This window comes from Alexandromys fortis, unplaced genomic scaffold, assembly GCF_014885135.2.
Source record: "Alexandromys fortis isolate MF-2015 unplaced genomic scaffold, M_Fortis_MF-2015_v1.1 scaffold_44, whole genome shotgun sequence".
Classification (NCBI taxonomy): domain Eukaryota; kingdom Metazoa; phylum Chordata; class Mammalia; order Rodentia; family Cricetidae; genus Alexandromys; species Alexandromys fortis.
In genome coordinates this window covers 10,233,314-10,247,002 of record NW_026067921.1, presented here as the reverse complement: position 1 = coordinate 10,247,002, position 13,689 = coordinate 10,233,314, and the positions used below count along the sequence as shown (strand labels likewise).

Here is a 13,689-nt window from a genome sequence, read left to right as displayed (position 1 = left end):
AAGGAGCACATTCTATACCAGAGGCTGTGCACTTCTGCAAACCAGCCTTGAGAAGCACCAGGTTATTTTTTTAAAAAATCAGAGTCAAAAGTATCAGCAACAAGAGCCCAAGCAAATAATCAAATGACAACCACCTGAACAGATCAGCCAAGCTCACAGAGCAGAAACAATGACCTGGGCCCATGGTGGCCGCAGAACAGTGTCCCCTCAGCCCACATAGGATCTGACCTGCTCAGTTCCTGTCCAGAGGGACTGTGGGGCTGGTTCTCAAAGACTACCATTTCCATGGCAACTCAAAAGACCGTTTCCCCACCACAAAGATCAGTGGTGTCTCTGGAGATGAAATGCTAAGGAGGACCCCACAAAAATCTGAAGTTAAGCCCTTTCCTCCTTTGCCGTCACAATCAGCAACACCCTGCTTATCAGTCACTTGCTGGGGAGCACGGGGTGTCAGCTTACCTACCAGCTGCTACAGCCGAGGACTGCGGGCTGGGAGGTGTGAACAACAGACATCTTCTCTCCAGAGTTCTGGGGACTGGATGTCAAGGATAAGATCCAACATGATCAGGTCTACGAGGGCTATCTTACAAACTGTAGCTGTCGTCTTTGTTGTTGTTGTTGTTAGAGACAGGGTTTCCTGTGTGTAGCCCTGGCTGTCCTAGAACTAGCTCTTGTAGACGAGGCTGACCCTGACCTCACAGAGATCCACCTGCCTCTGCCTCCCGAGTGCTGGGATTAAAGGCATGTGCCACCACTGCCTGGCTGCAGCTGCCATCTTAATGCAGTACCCTCACATGGTAGAAAAAGAGGAGGGGGCCTCGGAGGAAGTCCCTTTTAAACAACACTAGCTCCATTTACAGAGCTCTTGTGAACGAATCACTCTCTCAGACTTTCTAATGCCATCAGCTTGGGGGCTAGGATTCCAATATATGAATTTGGGGGGGGATGCTATTCAGTCCATGTACTTGTATGCAACTTAAGGGGGCAATGGGACCCCAATTTCCTGAATGAAGATAGACCACAGAGGGTGGCACAGATGTGGCTTTGGTCTCCTTAGGTTGCTTGAGAGTCCAGGGACATGGCTGCCAATTGGAATCTATTTATCTATTAGTGTCTACAACCCAAGGCAAACCCTTAAGGAAAGAGACCCATAAGGGTAAGAAATAAAGACCCAATCCATCTCCAACACTCTCCCTTCACTTCTGTCTTCCTCCAGCAGCCTCGCTCTCCCCCAGGGTGTAGCGAAGATGGCCTTCAGCATCTCCGGGCTCATGGGGTCCCTGGTGACCATCATGACAGAGACGGACATCTTTCTCATTTAGTGGTGCCGGTGAATACTGTAAGGAGGGCTCTTTAGCAAGGCCTGAGTCACATGATCACCCCATTACTAAGGACAGGGGAAGCCCCGTGTAAACAGCGTTGTCTGAGAATGAGTGAGCATAGGTCCCACCATATAATCCACAGAAAAAGAGAGGAATGGATAAGAGAAACAATTTGGTTTAAAAACAAAGAGACAAGAGCTCCCAAGGTCCAAATGAGGAGCAGAAGGAGGGAGAACACGAGCAAGGAAGTCAGGACCACGAGGGGTGCACCCACCCACTGAGACGGCGGGCTGATCTAATGGGAGCTCACCAAGGCCAGCTGGACTGGGACTGATGTAGCAGGTGACTACATCAAACCGGACTCTCTGAACGTGGTGGACAAGGAGGGCTGACTGAGAAGCCAAGGACAATGACACTGGGTTTTGATTATACTCCATGAACTGGCTTTGTGGGAGACTAGTCTGTTTGGATCCTCACCTTCCTAGACCTGGATGGAGGGGGGAGGACCTTGGACTTCCCACAGAGCAGGGAACCCTGACTGCTCTTTGGACTGGAGAGGGAGAGGGAAAGGGAGTAGGGGGAGGGGAAGGAAATTGGAGAAGGTGGAAATTTTTAATAAAAAATAAATAAATAAATAAATAAATAAATAAATAAATAAATAAAAATAAAGATCAGAATAGGATCAAAAAAAAAAAGAGATAAAATAGAAAACATACCTGCCGTAGCATTTCAAGCTCTTTCCGGTTCCATCATGTGTATGTAGTGACTTGGCCAGGGGAGTCCTGAATCCGAGCCTCTCACTCCGGTTAGGTCACCTGTCATTTTGCACCCCAGGACCCACGCCCGGTAGACTGGACTCAGCAACCAGGCCTAAGCCATCACCACACACAAACGCTCTTGGAAGAAAAGGTCATTGGGGATTCTAGTTCTCCATCCCGTGGATTCCTGGAGGTGACATCTCAGGCGGGGAAGGAGTCTGTATGGCAGGATGACAAAATTTGGTGGCACTGTCTGAGGGTGTAAAGCTTCTTGGGCCCCAGAGGCCTAGAAGGGTTCAGATATAACATGCCACCATGGGGTAGGTACAGGGACCTGGAGTTGATGCATCAGGTCCTTGGTGGCTGGGACAGGCTAAGGCTATCTTGTTTCTGAGCAGCCGTGAGCCTAAAAGGCTCAACCAAAGGGCTTGGGGAAAACTGTCTACACTAAAAGGGGTCCCCAGAGCAAAGGCCTGGAGGTGTTGTTCTGCTCTGTGTGGTGGCACTGCCCAGTCCCCAGGAGCAGAGATTACCCTTTGAATTGTCCTTTCTGACTCTTTTCTCCCCTTGGGCATTGTGGTTGAATGAGAAGGGCCCCACACAATGGTGGACGTTCAAACACTTCATCCCCAGCTGGTGTGCCATTTGGGGAGATTTACATGGTGCAGCCTTGTTAGAGAAAATATGTCAGTGGAGGCAGGATTTGAAAGCATAAAGCCTTATCGTGTCCGGCTGGGGCAGTTTCAGATGTAAGCCGCCCGCTCCCTGCTCCTGCTGCTATGCCCGTTGCTTGCTGCCATGCCTCCGTACTTCCATGGCAGACTCTTCTCCCTCCGGAGTTGTAAGTCAAAATAAGCTCTCTTCCTTAAATTTTTTTGGTTGCGGCGTTTTGATCATAGCAGCAGAAAAGTAAGTAATACAGGTATTTTGTTTATCTCCCCCAAGACAGAAGCTCACGTGTGCCGCATGCCATGTGCCAAACATGTGGCAGAGACTGCAGACATTGGCCACAGAGACCAACCAAAGCTAGGCCTTTTCCTTGCCACATCTCGTGAGAAAAGGCCAGAGCCATTGAGAAGCACCTTGCAGAAGATCCTATCCTGAAATTTTTCTGGTTATCTGTACAGAAGCAAGCGACCGTCTTCCAAAAGAAGTTTAGGACAATTCACTTCAAGTTTTTGGTTTGATGATATGGAGTCTCTCCATGTAGCCCTGGTTGTCCTAGAACTGGTATTGGCCTGGAGCTCACAGGGATTTACCAGCCTCTGCCTCCTGAGTGTTGAGATGAAAGGTGTGTACCACCATGCCCAGCTTGACTCCAGGCTTTTTAACATCCGCATCCAAGTCCACTGATGTCCATCTACACAAATCCAGCAGAGTTCCCAATACATTGTCATCCTCAGCCCCAGAGGGTCTCTTACCCAGGAACTCAACCTCTCAGACTACCAGACTAGGGAGGGCAGAACCAACTGAAAAGACAAAGAGAAGTATCTTCCCCAGGTGCAGCTTTGCCCCCATTCCCCAGCTCTCACCAGAGATCGCTCAACACGTAGGCCAGTTGTCATCTACACAGGGAGATGGGTCTTCAGGCGATGAGATGCCTGGGGAGCCACAAGGTCAGTGACTGAGCACAGGAAGCAGCAAATATATTATGCTGTCATTAGTGCTAACAAGTCAGCTGCAAAAAAGAGTGAAATTGCTGCCAGGCAGTGGTGGCTCACACCTTTAATTCCAGTGCTCGGAAGGCAGAGGCAGGCGGATCTCTGTGAGTTTGAGACCAGCCTGGTCTACAAGAGCTAGTTCCAGGACAGTCAGGGCTACACAGAGAAACTGTGTCTCAAAAGAACAACAGCAAATTATACATACACACCACGCGCGCGCGCACACACACACACAAGTGAAATTGCTGCAACAGATGCTCTCAGAGCCCTGGCACACCCGTGTCACCACAGTTGGGGCCAGTGGCTCCTCTGCTCAGTGCTCTCCACAGCACAGCAACACTGCCCTGGAGCCCTCTCAGCCCCCACACAGCCTGAAATCCAGAGTATGTCTCTGAGCGGTAACCACTCAGCTTTCTTCTCTCACTGGAACAGTCATGGGGTACTGGAGGCAGAGAACTGAGCTACCCACTGCAGTAACCAGATTAATAAGGTACTTTCTTACTGACCCCACTCTCCCTGATCCTCACTCTTGCCTCCTATGGACACTTGCCTAATCCACTTTCTATACCAGAATCTATTCTCTCTCTCTCCCCCTCTCTCTCTTACACACACACACACATACACACATATTCTCTCTCATGAACACACATACTCTCTGATACACACACTCTCTCACACAAACATACACACTCCCTCTCTTACACACAAACACTCTCTCACACACACACATTCTCATGCACACACATACTCTCTGACACACACACTCTCACACAAACATATACACTCTCTCTTACACACACTCTCATACTCTCTCTCACACACACTATCTCTCTCTCTTTCTCTCTCTCTCTCTCTCTCACACACACACACACACACACACACACACACGCACACACACACACCATCTCCAGCTCTGTTACCAGAGTAACCCAAAGTCAGAGAACTGCAAGGGAAGTGGGGAAACCAGGAAGCAGAGTATCCAGAGTGGTGCAAGGACCACACCCTGGCGCTAAAGGAAGGGCCCCTCACCTCCTGAGGGAAGGGGTGTAGAGAAAAAGATGGTCCTGGGGAAGGAGGGAGTCCACCATGGCAAAGAAGTACCCACATCACAGCAAAGATCAACGAGAAGACAGAGCAGCTGCAGGGGAATGTTTATAAGAAGGGCACATCGGTACAGACTCCTGCAGATAGTCACACCGTAGGATGTCACCACAGCTGATCGGGCACTGAGTGCGGCACAGCCCAAGCCTTCTGTCCTCACACGGTGGCCTAAAGAGCTGAGAAACCTAACAGCGCCTTCTGCAAGGAGTCTGAGAGCAAAGGTTCAGTTTCGGATTCGAATTCTACTCACTTTTCCTTTTCTCAGCGACCTCTGAGTTCCAGATATTAGTCCAAGCCAGCGGCAGAAGACGGTTTTGAGAGGAGGGCAATTTGAATCTGGATTCCATTTTAAATGGTGATTAGGTGTGAGGATAGCGTGGTGTCCAGTGATCTCCAAGTGCCGCCGTACACATTAGTATCCAAACTGATGCAGTTTAGATTGAATGGGCATGAGGTCAAAGGCTGTAGCGGTCGGAATGAGAATGGCCCCCATAGGCTAATACAGTCTAATGTTTGGGTCCCAGATGGTGGACTATTTCTGTTTAGGAAGAATTGGGAGGTGTGGCCTTGTTGGAGGAGGTGTATCACTGGGGGTGGACTTTGGAGTTTCAAAATCCCATGCCCTGCTCATTCTCCACCTTGTGAAGCAGATGTAAGAGCTCAGCTACTGCTCCAGCACCACGTCTACCTGCCTGCTGCCACGCCTCTGCCATGACGATCATGGACTCGACTTCTGAAACCGTGAGCAAGCCCCATGATTAAATGCCTTAGTTTATAAGTCGCCTTGGTCAGTGAGCTTTGTCACAGCAGTAGAACAGTCACTAAGACAAGGGCTTACTTTTGATATCTACTTCAGAAAAATACAGACTTGGGCTTAGATAAACAAGATCAACACAACGCTAGCCGCTGATGAAGCTCAGCTACAGATCCAAGACTGTACTGTGGGGTGGATTTCCAAGATAAAAATTTTCTGGAGAGGTTCCTGGCTGCCTGAGCATCCTGCATTTCTGAGGATAGAGCAGACGGGGGAGGGCAGAGACAATGGGAGTATGATGAGGATCTGAGCTGTGTTTAACTTCACATTTGATTTCCCTGCCTGGCAGATGTCCCAGGGCCTTGAGGGGGGACAGCAGGCTGTCAGAGGGGGTGTGAAACAGTGAACCAAAACAGAGATTTAGTAAACCAAACAAGGAGAGAGCAGTGGGAGCCAGCTGTGAGATGCAGCAGAAGGGATGCCTGCAGCTCCCAGGAAGAGTCTACCCAGCAGCCCCCAGGCTGCCCCTCCCCCTCTGCCCTGCCAGCCCACTGTGCCCTGGGTGACAATGGAAGCCAGCTCCCCCTGCCCAAGGGGGTCACGATGACCACTTGGCAGCCACCCTATCATATTAAAACTATATAGGAAGGGAACCCCTCAGATCATTTGTGGGGCGCAGAGTCCTGCCTCCTGTCCCACTTAGACCATTTGTACAACAAGACATTTTGCCTCCTTTTCAGGTCTTACCCATGGTGACATGGTTCAAACCTGGGGCAAGCTCCTCCCCACCCCCATCCTGAGTGCTTTATCCGTTCTCAGTGCCAGAGCAGGTCATTACTCACCCTACCCTCGAGGGAATTCCCTGAAACTTGGGAGCTGTGCAGATTATGGGCTAGGGCAGGCCAAAGACCTGATGAGATGTGCGAGCCATCCATCCTGGGCTTCCCCTTGGTACTGACAGTCGCTAAACCACAGATAGAAGCTCCCTTACAAAGACCAGTGTACCTTGTCAGGTACATGGCTCCGGGAAATATTGCAGATCAGAAAACCTCCCCTCTGCTCAGCACCTCACTACACACACCCACACCCACACACAACACATACACATACCCCAAACATGCGTATATGTATCACACATACAACACACACACATCACACCACACATATAGACACATATACAACTCCAAACACACATATATATATATACACACACACACAACACATACACATACCCCAAACATAAATATATGTATCACACATACACATACAACACACATCACACCACACAGACACATACAACTCCAAACATATATATACATATATATATATATACATATACCACATACACACTCCAAACACACACACACACACACACACACCATACCACATACAGACATAAACACTCAGGAATTCATGAGGCAACACCTGCCCTCGGGGTATATGTAGTATAAAATATATGGATTTCTCTAGGGAGAACAAGCCATAGGCATAGGCTGCATAGCCTATCCACATTGGCCTGTGATAATCAAGACCCCAGTTGCCTCCCTCTTACAGCATTAGACTGTGTTATAAAATACATGAAATGGATCTGCACACCAGCCCCCTCCCCCCATACTTCAGGAAGGCAGGGTTTGTGATCCTTGCCACCCTTGGCAGAACATGGCAGGGTGTCTTAGTGTCCATCCCAGCTATTGGATAATAGAACAGAGGCCTAGAGGCCTTATAAGGTTTGCTTCATAAATCATATCAGAGGCTCTGACCTGAGCCCTCTGTCCTATGTCCAGGCCAAGATGAATCCATGGATACCTGACCTGAACCCACCTCGTTCTCGCCCCAAACACACATCCGCATTCCCATTAGTTTTCCATTGGCAAGCCATTCTGCTTCCCAGTCAGAGCATCAGCTGTCAGGAAAAGCACGCGCTGGCCCCGTCACCATCCTAAGGTTAAGGTCTAGGCCACACACTCACAGTAGGTCAATACTTGTACTGTGGTCTCCAGGTTTATACCTAGGTCTATCACCTTCCTCACTGGCATGGCCTCAGACTCACCGCTGGCCCAAGGCTGCATCATTTGGGTAAAGAGCTCTTTAATAATTATTTTAAAAACTTTATTGACATCATGTGCTTATTGTTTGTTTGGGTGGTGTAAACATGACACTGTAAGCCTGTGGAGGTCAAAGGCCCAGTTGGTTCCCTCCATTGACCTAGGTTGTCAGGCATGCACTGGAAGGGCTTCACCTGCTGAACTACCTTGCTAGCCCTGAAAAACTCTTTAAACCTAGTCACTGATCCCCTCCTTCCCTGTCCATTTTCCCCTACATTCATATATTTTGTTAACTGATAGTTCCTCATACACGTGTAGGAAGTCAAGGTTGTCTTTTTTACCTGTTTTGCTTTCTTCCATAACCCCAGCCTCTAGGACAGGTCTTGGCACAAAACAAACATCCGCGGCTGAAATGAGTGTCCAGCTAACTCCGTGCACCCCCTTAGCATCCAGGCTATTAAGTTTAAAGGCAAAGCAAAAGGCACAGGAGGAGGCAGAGTTGTGGACAGTTTGTCCCCTTAGGCGATCCCAGGGCAGCCGTGGTTTCCAAACCTTTGTCATGTGGACAAGATTAGGGGAATTCTATCAACAGGAGAATTCAGCAAGAGGCACACTTTGCTTCATCTCACCCTTGCAGCAGCCCCGCCACGGAAAGCTGTTGGTGCGTGGCAGGGCAGAGAAGATACAGGGGGCATGGAAAGAGAAAGGAGCCCTGGTCCCAGGCTCTCGGTTACATGTCTCCCTGGCTGAGAGTCAAAAATATCAACACAACCGACAAATCACAGAAGATAGCCTGCAGGGACAAAGCCTTTCTCTGAGAGAGATGTCAAACAAGACTTTTATAAGAAGCCATACTTGCTTAAGGCCAGAATGTGTGCACGCGATGACCTCACTCCATCAGCCCTCCTGTCCCAACTTTAAACCTAACCAAGCACTTTACACCCCACAATGTGTAAAGATGAGAGAAACCAATTCATCCATATTTTAAGACAGCCAGATGTCTCAGGCTGGTCTCAAAGTTGCTACGATATAGACAAGAACAGTCTTGAACTTCTGATTCTCTTGCCTCTGCTTTTGGAGGACTGGGGTTTCAGGTATATGCTATCAGACCTGGTTTGTGCCGTGCCGGGGATAAAATTCTGGCCTTTGAATCCTGGGCTTCATATACATTAAACAAGCATATCACTAACTGACCTACATCTCTAGCCCCTCTTTTGTTTCAAACTTAATTTGTTTTAACTTTTCTTTATCTTTAAACTCAGTTTAAAATCTTGTCCTTTATTGTATCAAAATCCATACGGTCATATATAGAGATGTTGGTTAGCCATTCGGGATCACTCTTGAGAGAGCTGAACCTATGCCTTGCCTTAGGTGTACACTATCATCCTTTTCTTTTTAAATTCTGTTTACTTCTTTAGAGCCAGAGTCTTGCTATATAGCCTAGGCTGACCCTAGATTTATAATTTTCCTGCCTCAATTTCACACATGCTGGGATCACACAGGCAAGTGTGTCACAATCTCTGCGTCCACTCATCCTCTCTGGCTCCCTTTAAATCTAATTTTTTGCTCTCCTTTACTCTCATCTTTATTGAATAAACACAATTCTGTTTCAGACTGATCCGTCCTGAAATTCTTCTCTGCAATGTAGTCAAGGCCACAGCATGGAAGTCCCTAAGATGGGAGGGGGATGTCCTTGGGTTGCAGCCAGCACCAGGGACTGCACTTCTCCAGTGGGCTAACAGGCAGGTTTCTACAGTGATGGGTTTCAGACAAAGAACCCTTCTGAGGTACACTCCAATCCCCACCGTGTAGCCCCCTCCCATCCCGACTGTGTGCTTGGATACGTGACATGCTTTACCCCACAGGACAATGGCCAACAATAAACAACAGAAGCCAAAAAAAAGTGTTCATACCCGGAGGCTTGTCCTCGCTTGCTGCTGGGACGCTCCACCGCTACCCTGTGAACAAGCCCAGACTGGCCTCCGAGAGAATGAACAGCCATTCTGGATGTGTTCATCATGGTTTTTAATTTTCCGAGGCTTTGACACCTTGAACAACTGATTCTCTTAGAGAGCAAACAGTTCAAACAAAGACCAACCAACCCAGAGCACACGCTTCCAACCACTTCCTCTATTGTGCTCGTCCCCAACCGCCCAGGGCTTCAGGCTAGCCAATCCCCAGCAGCCCAGGGCTTCCCGCTAACCAATCCCCAGCAGCCCAGGGCTTCCCGCTAACCAATCCCCAGCAGCCCAGGGCTTCCCGCTAGCCAATCCCCAAGCAGCCCAGGGCTTCACGCTAGCCAATCCCCAGCAGCCCAGGGCTTCCCGCTAACCAATCCCCAGCAGCCCAGGGCTTCCCGCTAACCAATCTCCAGCAGCCCAGGGCTTCACGCTAGCCAATCCCCAGCAGCCCAGGGCTTCACGCTAGCCAATCCCCAGCAGCCCAGGGCTTCCTGCTAACCAATCCCCAGCAGCCCAGGGCTTCCCGCTAGCCAATCCCCAGCAGCCCAGGGCTTCCCGCTAGCCAATCCCCAGCAGCCCAGGACTTCGTGCATGCTAGCTAAATTCTGCACCACAAAACTACCACATCTCTAGCTCTTTTCTGACTTTTTATTTCGAGTCAGAATCCGATTAAATTACCAAGGTTAATCTTAAATTCACCCTGTACCCCCAGAAAGTCCTTGAATTTGGAATCTTCCTACCTTAGCTGCCTGGGTAGGTGGGATTTTAAGACTGAGCCAACAGGTCCCGCTTACCGGCAGGGCTCTTATGCTCGGGGCCTCCCTCCAGCCACAGTCTTGGGGTTAGTTACCAGATAACCAGCTAGGAAACTCTTGTGTACTCTGGCCCACTGAAAACGCTGAAATTATTCAAGCTAGCTAATCCTAAACCTGATTATTTTATATGATAATGAATATTGTCAACGTGGGAGATGAGTCCTGGGCGTTTTTTGTGAGGGGTTAGCCTGTAGGGAATAATCTAGATTACACTAGTGGAGATAAGGAGACCCACCTAACTGTGGGTGGCATCAGGCCATGGGCTGTGGTCTCGGACTGAACAGAAAGCGAGCACCATCACTCTCGGCTTCCTGACTGGAGACGCAATATCACTAGAAGCCATGAGCGCCTGCCGCCATGCCGGACTCTACCCTCAAACTGTGAGGCCAAAGAAACCATTCCTTGCTTAGGCAGCTTTTGCCAGATACTTTGTCAGGCCAAAGTAACTAAGACCCCTGGCTTGCCTCATCTGTCCCCTCCAGCTCTCACACCACGTCAGTGGGAGTCACTGCCTCTCTCTCAGCCCTGCTTCTTTCAACGTTAGTTGTGCTCTTAGAAGTTTCAAAAAAAAAAATCTCTAAGTATTTGCTGTTTGCTTTGACAACTTTGCAGGAGAGAGAGAAACTGCCCTTCCTAACTGCGCCAGCCAAATCAGTCGGACTGGCTCTCATTGGTCTGTTCGGACTTCCTGTCTACTGTCGGAAACCAATCACCCTGCCCAGAAGAGCATAACATTCTGATTGGTCAAACCAGGGCTAATCCCAACCGGAATGAGAAACAAACAGAAGATTCTTGTTCCAAAGCATGGCGGTAATAGTTCCTGCCTGCGCGTCTTCCTGAGCCTGTGCAGGGAGGTGACTCACTTTGACCCACTACTGCCACATGGATACCAAAACCAACTCTCCAGCTGGATGGTATTAAATAGGTGACGTTTGAAGCTGGGCGTGGTCACGCACACCGGCAGGCTCAGCATTTGAGAGATGGGAGACCGGAAGTTCAGGGACCTGAGCTACAGGAGACCAGATCTCAAAAACTAAAATAATGTTTGATCCCAGAGTTAGGAAAGAGAAGAATAATTGTTCTTGATTCTGACAACTCTTTCTAATGAGAATAAAGAACAGTTTAAAATTTTTGCTGTGCATGTGTGTGCCTGTGTGTATGAGTGTGTGCATGTGTGTATATGTGTGTGTGTACATGAGTGTGTGCACATGTGGAGATCAGAGAATGGTTTGAAAAAGTCACTCTTTTTCTTCCACCATGTGGGTCCTGGGGGTAGAACTCGGGTTGCCAGGCTTGGTGGCGCGAGCCTTTACCCACTGAGCCACCTTACTGTCCCTGAAGAGCACTCTTGTTATTGACGATACCTGAGTAGGCCTTATTATCAAATCCTCCACATTGTTCCCCTCTGGGGTTATTTATTGATCTCCCTATTTAGTCTGGGGTCGCTCTTCCACTGGGAAGACGGGCTCTTTTCTTTATCCATCATAATAGAGTTCGTCATGTTGCTACAGCCTTGCTAAGAAATAGCTATTCTTGTCCCTTTACAATAGACGGTGTGATTACAATGATTCCCTTACAGCGGTGCTGTACCTGTCATCGATCAAGGACTTTAATACACATCATTAGTTCTGATCCCCTACAATAACCTGGGTGGAGGAAAGCAACTTGTATTATATTCATTTTCTATAGCTATGAGCACAGATTCAGAGAGGCTAAGCAACTGACTAAAGGTCACAGAGCTGTGTCGCCTTGGGCAGCTGGAAAGTATTGGCAAGGAGTACGTTATTCAAGGCTTTATTTAACAAGATTAGATTTTACTGCCACAAAGCTGGTTAGGGCCAACTCCCCAGCTCCAGTTCGTACTGCAGTACATGGATTCTGATAGCTCAGAAAGAGAAAAACCCAAATACTGTGCCAACCAGAGCCACGAGAAGAGGGCAACACTTGAGCTTGGCCACAGCGGGTACACGAGCTGCAGTGCCAGAGCCCTGGACTGCAGCAGGCACCAGGATTAGCACCTCTGGTTCACCCTGCTGTGCAATTCTTTGACCATCTATCTTCTAAAGGTAGGACAGCCAGGAGCCATAACTAGGGCTAGGGTTTTGTCACCATCACAAAAGGGACAAGCTGGATAAGTCCTAGGGGGAGCGGGGAGCTCTGGTTTGGAGGGGGAAACACGGGCTGACACACAGGAGCTTCCCTTTTTGAGGACTGTCATCTACTTCCCTCTTGCCTCACCCCTGTACCCAACCTGGATCCCAAGTTACCTTCCCAGCATCGTCCCGGGCACATAGGACAGCCCTGCCCTCCCCGGCCCACGAGACGAGCCCAGTGGATGGTCAGATGTTTACTGCTCTGAGGCTTCTATTCCAGAAGGGCCCTCCAGGCAGTGGAGAGAAACACGAATGCCAAAAACTCATTCATCTGTTAAGAATTGTTTTCCCCCCTGAGGAGAAAAGCCCGAGCATACTTACTCCCAGCTGGAGTAACTGCAATTACTCCCGCATACCCTGAAGTGGGAAAGGACTGTCATGGCCAATCAGACGACATCAACCTGGGAGCCCAGTGCATCCCAGCACCAATCTTTTTGCAAAAACCCCCGTATGGGAAGCTGCAAATTCAATTTGTCTTGTCTAGAGGGAAAAATGAGGTTTAAATATGTTGAATCAAAAATGATATCTCATGTACCAGACATTAGTGATCTGGAACGAATGCCTTGGGAGAAAAATTACCCTGAAAATGTCAAGTATTCAGGTTACCAAAGAACTGGGAATTTCGGCAGTGACCCAAGCACAGAGAGTCCACACCGGACACTACATGTTCCTCAGTGGACTCTGGAGGCCTGGGTGCCTCAGACAGAGCCCTGGTTTCTGAGGTTTCCGGCCTCGGCAGTTTCCCTCGGGGATACTGCCTACCTGCCTCCTGGGGAAACTTGCCACCTTCCTGCTGGGTTGGGCTGCTAAGGCCAGCAGGAAGGAACTCAAGTGTGCCCAAAAGAGCCAGCCTTACCATGTGAGCTGGGGGCTTAACGCAAGAGCAGAGGGCCAGCTCTCATGGAAGCCAGCGAAAGTCAGCTTCCCGGAGGGGTGAGCACCTGAGACGGGACGTCCAGAGGTCTGAGTCCTAACCCTCACCTCTGCCAGTGCCAAGACTCGTCTCCCTAGACCTCCGTTGGTGAAAAACTGGGAATAGGATTTGAGTGATGTCCACTAAGCATTTCAATTTTATGACTTGCAAGCTTTTCTTCTTTCTGCTCTCTCTCTTTCAAGAGT

General features: G+C 49.1%; 1 long non-coding RNA gene across 1 annotated transcript; it reads left to right on the top strand.

Annotated features, from left to right (window-relative positions):
* The first annotated feature begins 5,134 nt into the window (after positions 1 to 5,134).
* Positions 5,135 to 11,445, top strand: LOC126501230 (uncharacterized). The gene is made up of 3 exons (XR_007591588.1): positions 5,135 to 5,197; positions 5,493 to 5,583; positions 11,030 to 11,445. It is a non-coding gene; the product is annotated as an uncharacterized lncRNA (long non-coding RNA).
* Positions 11,446 to 13,689: the final 2,244 nt, after the last annotated feature.